Source organism: Tamandua tetradactyla, chromosome 4 (genome assembly GCF_023851605.1).
Source record: "Tamandua tetradactyla isolate mTamTet1 chromosome 4, mTamTet1.pri, whole genome shotgun sequence".
Taxonomy (NCBI): domain Eukaryota; kingdom Metazoa; phylum Chordata; class Mammalia; order Pilosa; family Myrmecophagidae; genus Tamandua; species Tamandua tetradactyla.
The window spans coordinates 176,105,255-176,117,551 of NC_135330.1; the positions used below are offsets into that span (position 1 = coordinate 176,105,255).

Below are 12,297 nucleotides of genomic sequence, written 5' to 3' on the forward strand. Positions count from 1 at the left end.
TGGATCCAACAATGTATTAAAAGAATTATACATCATGACCAAGTGGGGTTTATACCAGGAATGCAAGGATGGTTCAACACAAGAAAATCAGTTAATGCAACACAGCACATTAACAAATCAAAGGGGAAAATCACATGATCATCTGGATTGATGCTGAAAAAGCTTTCAACAAAATTCAACATCCTTTGCTGATAAAAACACTCCAAAAGGTAGGAATCAAAGGTAACTTCCTCAATATGATAAAGGGCATATATGACAAACCTATAGCCAACATCATACTCAATGGAGAGAGACTGAAAACTTTTCCGCTAAGATCAGGAACATGACAAGGATGCCCTCTATCATCACTGTTATTCAACATTGTACTAGAAGTCCTAGCAAGAGCAATCAAGCAGGACAAAGAAATAAAAGGCATCCAGTTTGGAAATGAAGAAGTAAAACCTTCATTATTTGCAGATGACATGATACTATTCTTAGAAAATCCTGAGAAATCTACAACAAAGTTACTTGAACTAATAAACAAATTCAGCAAGTTGGCAGGATATAAAATTAATGTGCAAAAATCATATACAACGCGCGGCCCCCCGGACCAACTGGGAGAATTGGATCGGAGATCCCCAGGCCGCGGAAAACGGTGACCGGGGTCCCTTCCAAACACATGGTTTCCCGGTCCGACTGGGAACGGTGCACTCTCCCAGGCCGCGGCGGCTGGCGCCCTCCCGCCACACTTGGCGCCCCAGGCCGGCTAGGAGATTCGGAGAGGCGCTCTCCCGGGCTGCAGCAGTCGGCGACCCTCCCCGCGTTCAGATCCCCGGGCCGGCTGGCACTCTTCCAAGCCGCTTCGGCTGGCGAACCTCCCCCATGGTGAGAGTTTTCCAAAGTTACAGGACCCACAGCACCTTTTACTGGTGGGACCCGCAGACAAACGAGTGCCACGAGCGCCACCTACTGGGCAGGATAAGAAAAACAGAACCCAGAGATTTCACAGAAAAATCTTTCAACCTGTTGGGTCCAACACCCAGGGAAATATGACTAAATGCCCAGACGCCAGCAGAAGATAACGGATCACACTCAGAAAATTGAAAATAGGCCCAGTCAAAGGAACAAACCAATAGTTCAAATGAGATACAGGAGCTGAGACAACTAATGCTGAATATACGAACAGAAATGGAAAACCTCTTCAAAAATGAAATCGATAAATTTAGGGAAGACATGAAGAAGACATGGGCTGAACAAAAAGAAGAAATAGAAAAACTGAAAAAATAAATCACAGAACTTATGGAAGTGAAGGACAAAGAAGAAAAAATGGAAAAAACAATGGATACCTACAATGATAGATTTAAAGAGACAGAAGATAGAATTAGTGATTTGGAGGATGGAACATCTGAATTCCAAAAAGAAACAAAAACTATAGGGAAAAGAATGGAAAAATTTGAGCAGGGGATCAGGGAACTGAAGGACAATATGAAGTGCACAAATATACATGTTGTGGGTGTCCCAGAAGGAGAAGAGAAGGGAAAAGGAGGAGAAAAACTAATGGAAGAAATTATCACTGAAAATTTCCCAACTCTTATGAAAGACCTAAAATTACAGATCCAAGAAGTGCAGCACACCCCAAAGAGATTAGACCCAAATAGGCGTTCTCCAAGACACTTACTAGTTAGAATGTCAGAGGTCAAAGAGAAAGAGAGTATCTTGAAAGCAGCAAGAGAAAAACAATCCATCACATACAAGGGAAATCCAATAAAAATCATATACACAAGCAGTGACCTGAGGAGTCAATTAAGGAAAAAAATCCATTCAAAATAGCAACTAAAAGTATCAAGCATCTAGGAATGAACTTAAATAGGGACATAAAGAATTTGTACACAGAAAAATGCATAACATTGCTAAAAGAAATCAAAGAAGATCTAAATAGGTAGAAAGACATTCCCTGCTCATGGATAGGAAATTTAAATATAGCTAAGATGTCAGTTCTACCAAAATTGATCTACAGATTCAATGTAATACCAATGAAAATTCCAACAACTTACTTTGAAGACTTGGAGAAAGCTAGTTACTAAATTCATCTGGAAGGGAAAGAGACCCCAAGTCCTAAAAAATAAATAACAAAATGGGAGGATTCACCCTTCTAGATTAAAAAACTTATTATAAAGTCGCAGTGGGCAAAACAGCATGATACTGACACAAAGATAGAAGTATTGACCAATGCAATCAAATCAAGAGTGCAGAAATAGACCACCAAATCTATGCTCAACTGATCTTTGACAATGCCCTCAAATCCACTGAACTAGGACAAAATAGTCTTTTTGATAAATGGGAATGGGAGAACCGGATATCAATAGCCAAAAGAATGAGAGTGGGGCCACGGTGGCTCAGCAGGCAGAGTTCTCACCTGCCATGCTAGAGACCTGGGTTCATTTCCTGGTGTTTGCCCATGTAAAAAAAAAAAAAAAAAGAAAAGAATGAAAGAGGACTGTTACCTTATGCCCTACACAAAAATTAACTCAGAGTGGATCAAACACCTATATATAAGAATAAGAACCACCGTAAATACATGGAACCTTGAGTAGGGCATGAGATTTTGTAGGTTTGTCCAGAGTGATGCTCAGATAAATCCCAGAGTGATTTGAACAGTGAATGAAAAAGTATTTGTAAAGTCCCCTTGGGGGAATGACAAGAAGGGGGGAAAATTCAACTTCTCCATGTGGAGAATTCCTGATATTCTCATAAGCAGTGGGGACAACCAAAGCAATAGGCCAAGCCTTCAATCTTGTGGTTTGTTCATATGAAACTTATCCCCATAAAGATAGGCTAAGACTACTTAAAATTAGGCCTAAGAGTCACCCCCAGAAAACCTGTTTCATTGCTCACATGTGGCCTCTCTCTCTCTGCTGACAGGACGAGCAAACACACTGCCTTCCCCCTCTCTATGTGGGACATGACTCTCAGGGGTGTAAACCTTCCTGGATACATGGGACAGAAATCCTGGAATGAGCTGGGACTCAGCATCAAGGGATTGAGAAAACCTTCTAGACCAAAAAGGGAAGAGAGAATGAGACAAAATAAAATGTCAATGGCTGAGAGATTTCAAACAGAGTCAAGAGGTTATCCTGGAGATTATTCTTACACATTATACAGAAATCACCTTTTTAGTTAGGCTGTATTGGAGAGGCTGGAGGGAACTGCCTGAAAATGTAGAGCTGTGTTCCAGTAACCGTGATTCTTGAAGATGATTATATAATGATAGAGCTTTCGCAGTGTGACTGTGTGATCGTGAAAACCTGTATCTTATACTTGTTTTTATCTACAGTATGAACTGATGAGTAAAACACATGTGTTAAAAATAAATAAATAATAGGGGGAACAAATGCCAAAATAAATTTAGTAGATTGAAATGCTAGTGATCAATGAAAGGGAGTAATAGGGGTATAGATAAAAATTGGGAAACAAAGGCTGAAATATATTGGATAGATGGAAATACCAGCAATCAGTGAGAGGGAGGGTAAGGGGTATTGTATGTATGAGTTTTTTTCTTTTTTCTTTTTCTTTTTCTGAATTGATGTAAATGTTCTAAGAAATGATCATAGTGATGAATACACAACTATGTGATGATATTATGAGTTATTGATTATATACCAGGAATGGAATGATCATAATGTAAGAATGTTCATATTTGTATGTTATGTTTTAAAAAAATTAAATTTTTTTTTTAAAAAGAATAAGAACCAGTACCATAAGGCCCCTGGAAGAAAATGTAGGGAAACATCTTCAAGACCTAGTAATAGGAGGTAGCTTCTTAAACTTTACACCCAAAGCACAAGCAACAAAAGAAAAAAATAGATAAATGGGAACTTCTGAAAATGAAATGCTTTTGTGCCTCAAAAGACTTTGTCAAAGTGAAGAGACAGCCAGCTCAATGGGAGAAATTATTTGGAAAACACACATTGGATAAAGATTTGATATCCTGCATATATAAAGAAATCATACAACTCAACAACAAAAGAACAAACAACCCAATTATAAAATGGTCTAAAGATATGAATAAACAGTTTCTGAAGAGCAAATACAGATGGCTAAGAAGCATATGAAGAGATGCTCATTTTCATTAGCTATGAGGGAAATGCAGATCAAGAATACAGTGAGATAAAACCTCACACCTATAAGAATGGCTGCTATTAAACAAACAGGAAACTATAAATGTTGGAGAGGATATGGAGAAGTTGAGAACTTATGCACTGCTGGTGGGAATATATAATGGTGCAGCCACTGTGGAAAACAGTTTGGTGATTCCTTAGGAAAGTAAATATTGAGTTGCCCTATGACCCAGCAATACCACTACCCAGTATATACCCAGAATAGCTGAAAGCAGTGACACAAGCAGACATTTGCACACCAATGTGCATAGCAACATTTTTCACAGTCGCCAAAAGATGGGAACAATCCAAGTGCCCATCAAAAGATAAATGGATTAACAAAATGTGGCATATACATGCTATGGAATATTATTCAGTGTAAGATGAAATGAAATCCTTAACCACATGACAAGATGAATGAATTTTGAGGACATAATGCTGAGTGAAATAAGCAGATACAAAAGGTAGACACTACATGATTCCACTTTTATGACCATGATAAAGGTAAAATCAGAGGCTTATAATACAGAATATAAGGGACCTAGAGATACATGGAAGCTAGAGATGGGCGAACAGTTAGCTAATGGGGTTGAACTTAAATGTAAGGGAAAAGAAGTGAAGACAGTTCACTAATGGGTCTATAAGTAATATTCCCATATTGAAAGTGAACATGATTGAAAGGGGTTGTATAGACCCATGTGTCCCATTGATTAACACTACAAATATAAATAAGTTCTTGCATGAACAACTACAAAGGTATGAATCTTATATAAAGAGTGTATATATTCTGAGTTTAGGGAGAAAACTGCTATTGCATGCTATGGGCTATGTTTAACAGGAAAACATAAACAGTATCACAGCAACACCAGGGGTAAATAATGGGGGAAGGACAAGAGTTAAGCAGAGGTTTATATTTTCTATTTGGTGAGAGTGTCTTTATTGGCTATCTTTCTCTTGGAAACAATAATATTATATAAAATTGAAATTGTTCATTGACTTTTGACTTTGGACTTTATGCATGATGCCCGATGAATGGAGGTGATTGAAAAGACGCACTGACTGAGAAGTAGATTGGCAGATGATATGTATACACATACATATGATTGAATATTGTGCTGCTACAAAAAGGAACAAAGTTGTGAAGAATGTGACATTGTGAATGAACCTGTGAGACATTTGGTGAGGCAAAATAAGTAAGAAATAAAAGAGCAAATATTGTCTGGTCTCATTTAGAGAATATTTATAAGAAAATAGGGGCCTAGATTGTAAGCTATTATAGCAGTCACCATTAGTCTGGAAGGGTAATTGGTATTTATGGATTTTGAGAGGGTGTTTTATATACATATAATCTGGTTTTTAGAGATAAGAAAGAAACCAATTAGGTTGAGATTTGGGTAATTCAGAATACAGGTGTAAGGAAGACATTGTCTATATTTTAGACTCTCATCTACTCGCTGAGATGAAAGGAAGAAAATTTTATTTTGTCCAGAACCTAAATTTTCTGTAGCATATAATCTAACTCAACCTGTCTGGATAGATCATTTAACAATCCAAACAGAGGGTGCCAAGAATAAGAATGAGGTCCTTTAATCCTGTATAGCTTAATGTAATGCCTGGATGCATCCCAGAGTATATCAGGCAGACAATCAAAAAGTATTGGCAGGCATGCAAGGGTAGTTCAGTAGTAGAATTCTCACCTGCCATTTGGTAGACCTGGGTTCGATCTCCAGCCCACGTACTTGCCAAAACAAACAAACAGACAAAATTCAACAAATGGTGCTGCAATAATGGGATACTCACATGGAAAAAGAATGAAATGTGACCCCAGTCATATAGCCTACCAAAAAAAAAAAAAAGGATTGGCAAAGTCCCTTGAGGGATGGGGGGAAAATAGAAACTATTAAACTTTACCACTGGGGAACCCCCTGGTACTGTGTCAAACCTTAGAGACCCCCAAATCAATAGGCCAAGCCCTTGACCTTGAGGCTTGCTCTTGTGAAGCTTATGCACATATGAAGAAGCTTAGCCTACCCATAGGCATGCCTCAGAGTTACTTCTGGAGGACCTCTGTTGTTGCTCAGATGTGGTCTCTCTCTCTAAGCCTAACTCTGCAAGTGAAACCATTACCTTACCCTGCTTTGTGGGGCATGACATCCAGGACTGAAAATCTCCCTGGTTGCATGGGAGATGACTTCCAGGGATGAGCCTAGCCCTGGCACCATGAGATCAACAATGTCATCCTGAACAAAAGGGGGAAAAGAAGTGTAACAAATGAGGTATCAGTGGCTGAGAGAGTTCAAATATAGTTTAGAGGCTACTCTGGAGGCTACTCTTATACAAGCCTCAGATAGACCATTCCTGCCAATCCTAAAGAACACCTAGGGCATTATATAAGATTCTACAAAACTCCCATGCACTAGGGTAACTTTACAGAAACCTACAACCTCCAGATGGGTCCCTGGTCCAGAAAAATCCTGAAATGCAGAGGGGCTAGCCTCTCCAGAACATCAGATAATTCCATCCCCCATCCCATATTATCAACAGTCCCTTCCAATATGAAAAAGTTAAATGACGATAGCCCAAATATCCATAAAGAAAGGGATAGAAAGGTCAAAGATGAAGGCAGAGTTATACAGAGAAGGTAGGGTTTAACAAATGAGTATGACTGTTGAAACATTATATCGATATTTCTTTTAGTCTCCAGTATCTTAGAACTGCTAGAAATAAAAACCTAAAATTGCAGAATCGTAATCCATCCCAAACTCTGAAATATGTTCTACAAGTAACTGTTGCGATGTACTCTGAAATTTATTGGGTTTTTTTTTTTTGTATATATGCTATTTTTCACAGAAAGACATAAAAAGTTCATATATACATGGAATTTTGTGCACCAGCAGCCTTATCAGTGATTACTTCTCGATGTAATTATAAGAAATCAGAACTCAGAAAAAGACTTGTTACTGATTACAGCATAACATAATGTTATTATAGTAGTAATATAGGTAAATAGCAAAATAGGAATGACTAAAAATTAATTTTCAAAACTTTAAAGCAATAAAAAAGTGAACAGGATATTAAAAGAAGAATAAAAACATGAAAATTTACCACAAGTTCACAAAATGCTAAAACATCAATTGAGAATTGGAAGCATTTACTTTATTTTTATCTTCTAAAGTAATACATGAATACATCCTGTCTTCAAACAATATGGATAACCCTTCTCTTTTCCAGAAATAACATCTATTACATTTGTTGTATATTCTTCTAGGCCTTTTTTTCCCTATGTTTATCAAATACGTATTTTGCTTAATTTTTAAAGAGACTTCTTTTTAACTTAACCATATGTTTTGGAGTTTTTGTCAGTACATATAGATTTAACTCATTTAAAAAGAATTCCATACAATGTTCTAGAATACATATATGTGTATATATATATTATATATGTATGTATATATATACATATATATTGGGCTGGTTTGAATCTGTGGTGGACCCCAGAAAAGGCATGTCCTTTAATATTCATTCAATATTGCTGGGTGGGAGCATTTTGATTATTCCCATGGAGATGTGATCCACCCAATTTGGGGTGGTAACTTTTGATTGGACGATTCCATGGAGGTGTGCTTTCACCCATTGAAAGTGGAGTTGTTTACTGGAATCCTTTAAAAGAGGAAACATTTTGGAGAGAGTCCCTTTTGTAGAGCCATGAGAAAGCCAACAGATGCCACCATGTTCTCCATGTGCCCTTCCAGCTGAGAGAGAAACATTGAATATATTGGCCATCTTGAACCAAGGTATCTTTCCCTGGATGCCTTAAATTTGACATTTCTACAGACTTGTTTTTTTTTTTTTTTACGAGGGTTTTCCGGCTAAAGCCAGAAAACCTACTAGACAAATTCTAAAAGAGCTGCAACACCTCTACAGACTTGTTTTAATTGGACATTTTCTCAGCCTTAGAACTATAAACAAGCAACTTATTAAATTCCCCTTTTTAAAAGCCATTACATTTCTGGTATATTGCATTCTGGCAGCTAGCAAACTAGAACATACACACACACACACACACACACACACACACACAGGGTGTTAGTTGAACTGTTTTCCTTTCGTAATCTATTTACTCATTCAACAAATACCTATGGGCCAGGCACTGTGCTAGATCCTATAGATAAAGCCATGACATGTAAAAAATGGCCCCTCCCTTCAAACGTTTTCTTCTTATGGTACTTCCATTTTGGGGCTAAGGTTGGAATATCTCAGAGTCCTTGTTCAAGTTCAATATCAAAGAATTTAGTTATTTTTTTCCTTTACCCTCTGTGGTAGTTAGATTCAGTTGTCAACTTGGCCAGGTGAAGGTACCTAGATCTATTGCTGTGGACATGGTGTGTGAACCTCATCTGTTGCTGATTACATCTGTGGTCAGCTAGGAGGCATGCCTGCTGCAATGAATGATGTTTGATTTAATTGGCTGGTGCTTAAATGAGAGAGCTCAATGTAGCACAGCTCAAGCAGCTCAGCATACCTCATCTCAGCACTCGCAGCTCAGCCCAGGCCTTTGGAGATGCAGAAAGGAATCACCCCAGGGAAAAGTTGTTGGAACCCAGAGGCCTGGAGAGAAAACCAGCAGAGATCACCCTGTGCCTTCCCATGCAAGAAAGAACCTCAGTTGAAAGTTTGCTGCCTTTCCTCTGAAGAACTAATGAAATAAATCCCCTTTTATTAAAAGCTAATCCATCTCTGGTGTGTTGCATTCTGGCAGCTAGCAAACCAGAACACACCCCACCCCCTGTGAGCTACCTCTGCCTTCTCACAGCAATCCTGCCTTTTTTAAAAACAGTTTATGAATTTTCTAACAGCACTCCTACTAAAACCAATACCATTGACTCACCCAGGCTTTCTTCCTAATATTGTGAATGGGCCTGGCCTATTCACATTGTGTGTCACACAGGGAAAAGAGGAAGTGCTGGCGGTCAGGGAGAAAGAGGCATGAAGTATTAGAATAAGAACGGTGTTCCAGTTTACAAGCTGGCAGAATGTGATATACCAGAAATGGAGTGGCTTTTAAAAAGGGGAACTTAATAAGTTGCAAGTTTACAGTTCTAAGGCTGTGAAAACAGAAGTGTGGACATTTCTATAGCCTTGCTTTAATTTTAGCATCCAGGGAAAGATGCTTAATCTAAGCATCCAGGGAAAGATACCTTGGTTCAAGAAGGCTGATGATGTTCAGGTTTTCACTCTCAACTGGAAAGGCACATTGTGAACATGGTGACGTCTGCTAGCTTTCTCTCCAGGCTTCTTGTTCCATGAAGCTCCCCCAGGGACATTTTTCCTTCTTCATGTTCACAGGTCTATGGCTGCATGGGTTCTGAAGCTTTCCTCAAATGTCCCTCTTAAAGGACTCCAGTAAGCAACCCCACTTTGAATGGGTGGAGACCCATATCCAAGTAAACCATCTAATCAAAAATTACCAGCCAAAATTGGGTGGGCCACATCTCCATGGAAAAAATCAAAAAGCTCCCACCCAGCAATGTTGAATGAAGATTAAAGGACATGGATTTCCAGGGGTCCACAAAAGATTCAAACAAGCACAGATGATTACATTAGCAGCCTTTGAAAGCTGAAAATTTTCCTTTATTTGAAAATGTGACACATGATAAGGAATATTGCTTTAAAGATTCACCTGTGTGATGTCTCGTGCAAAACCAGACACTATGTAGTAATTTAAGCCCATGATTTTTTTTTTATTTGTTTGGATGAGTAGAGACTCCAGATTGTTTTGAAATAACTGACTTTTCCATTGCTTAATTTGTTTCATAAAAGTTGGTTCCTAATAATGGACAGGATTGAAATGCAAAGTAATGTATGCTTCCAATCGATTTATGTCTGTAGGGAAAGTTATTATTTTACCTAAACAGGCTACATATCATGCTGGACACTACTACTGCAAAAAATCTAGTATTATTTTTAAATATAGTGCTTCTTGGTTTCAGAAGCTCTGTGGTATGTGGTTGGGTGTGAGTGTGGAAGTGCTCATGTATACTTATCTTTGGTTGTTGTTAACATGTCTCTAGAAACTTAAAAAAACAATTAGTAGTATAGTTATAGGTTTACAGAAAAGTCATGTAGAAAACATATAGCTCCTATATACCACTCCCCACTTTCACACTCAGTTTCCCTATTATTACTGTTTACAATTAGTGTGGTAACTATTGTAATTGATGAAACAATATCATTATAATTACATTATTAACTATAGTCCCTAGGTTACATTAGGGATCAATCTTTGTGTTGTACAGTTCTATGGCTTTGCTTTTTAAATTTGTATTCTGGGGTGGGCAGTGGTGGCTCAGTGGCACAGTTCTCGCCTGTCATGCCGGAGACCTGGGATTGGTTCCCAGTGCCTGCCCATGTTAAAAAATAATAATAAAAAAAACCCTTTAAATTTGTATTCTGGTAAAATATATGCAACCTAAAATTCCCATTTTAGCCATATTTGAGCATACCATATAGTCATGCTAATTATATTCACAATGTTGTTCCACCATCGCCATCATTCATGACCAAAACTTTCCCCTCATCCTGAACAGAAACAGTGCCAACTAAGCATTAACTTCCCATTCCCTACGTAAACACCAGCCACGTGAAGTGACATTTTTTTTTAGGTGCTTATCAGGGAATTGAACCCGGGTCTTCCTCATGGAAGGTGAGCAGTCTACCACTGAACCACCCAAGCACCTTTTATTTATTTATTTATTTATTTATTTATTTATTTATTCATTCATTCATTCATTCATTCATTCATTTTTAGGTGACATATTTTTAAAATTCACTTGAACCAACTGACTATTACTGATATATTAATAAAGCAATTGACTCTTGAAAATTGATTTTGTGCCTAAGAATCTTAATAAGTTTCTTTATGATTCTAATATTTTAACTTTAGTCTTTAGGGGGATTTTCTGTAGAGGCAATAATGTCATCTTGTTTCCTTATATTCAAATCTTATATATTATGTTTCTTTTTCCTAAATTTTGTATGTAGAAAATTGTCTTATTTTGCCATGGTTAGGACTGTCTGTAACATGTAGAATTAGGAATGGTAATAATGGACATCTTTATCTTGTACCTGATTTTATTTTATTTTTTATATTATTTTTAAAAAATATTTTTATTAAGAAATCTTCACACACATAAGTCTATCCATAGTATACAATCAATGGCTCATTATATCATCACATAGTGTGTATTCATTACCATGATCATTTTTAGAACAATTGCATCACTCTAGAAAATAAAAAAAAAGAAAAAAGAAAAAATTCATTTTTTACCCTTTATCCCCCCTATTATTTATTTATTTTTTTATCCTTATTTTTTTACTCATCTGTCCATACCCTGGATAAAAAAATCATCAACGCAAGGTTTTCACAACCACATGGTCACATTCTGAAAGCTATATAGTTAAACAATCTTTGTAAAAAATCAAGGCTGGGTGGTGCAATGGTGGCTCAGTGGCAGAATGCTCGCCTGCCATGCTGGAGACCTGGGTTCAATTCCCAGTGCCTGCCCATGTTAAAAAAAATATCAAGGCTACTGGAACACAATTCAACAGTTTCAAGTACTATCCTCTAGCCACTCCAATATACCATAAACTAAACAGAGATAGCTATAAGAATAACCTCCAGGATAATCTCTTGACTTTGAAATCTCTCAGCCACTGAGACTTCATTTTGTCTCAATTCTCTCTTCCCTCTTTTGATCAAGAAGGTTTTCTCAATCCCATGATGCTGGGTCCCAGTTCATCCCGGGAGTCTTGTCCCACATTGCCAAGGAGATTTACATCCCTGGGAGTCATGTCCCATGTAGCAGGGAGGGTAGTGAGTTTACCTGATGAGGTGGCTTAGAGAGAAAGGTCACATCTGAGCAACAAAGGTTTTCTGGGGGTGGCTGTTAGGTGTAATTATAAGTAGGCTTAGCTCTTCCTTTGCAAGAATAAATTTCATAGGGGCAAACCTCAAGATCAAAGGCTCATCCTATTGAGTTGGTTGTCCCCACTCAAAACTAGCAGCTTTTCTGGTCACTCAGTAAATGGGACATGGTGGCACACCCAAATGAGTAATATCTTGTCTCCAAAATCCAAAGAGGCCAACTAGGCATTGTGCCTC

At 37.8% G+C, this 12,297-nt stretch overlaps 1 non-coding gene across 1 annotated transcript; it reads right to left on the bottom strand.

Moving 5' to 3' along the window:
• Positions 1-7,992: 7,992 nt before the first annotated feature.
• On the bottom strand, positions 7,993-8,054 carry LOC143681936 (U7 small nuclear RNA). The gene has a single exon (XR_013174972.1). It is a non-coding gene; the product is annotated as a U7 small nuclear RNA (small nuclear RNA).
• Positions 8,055-12,297: the final 4,243 nt, after the last annotated feature.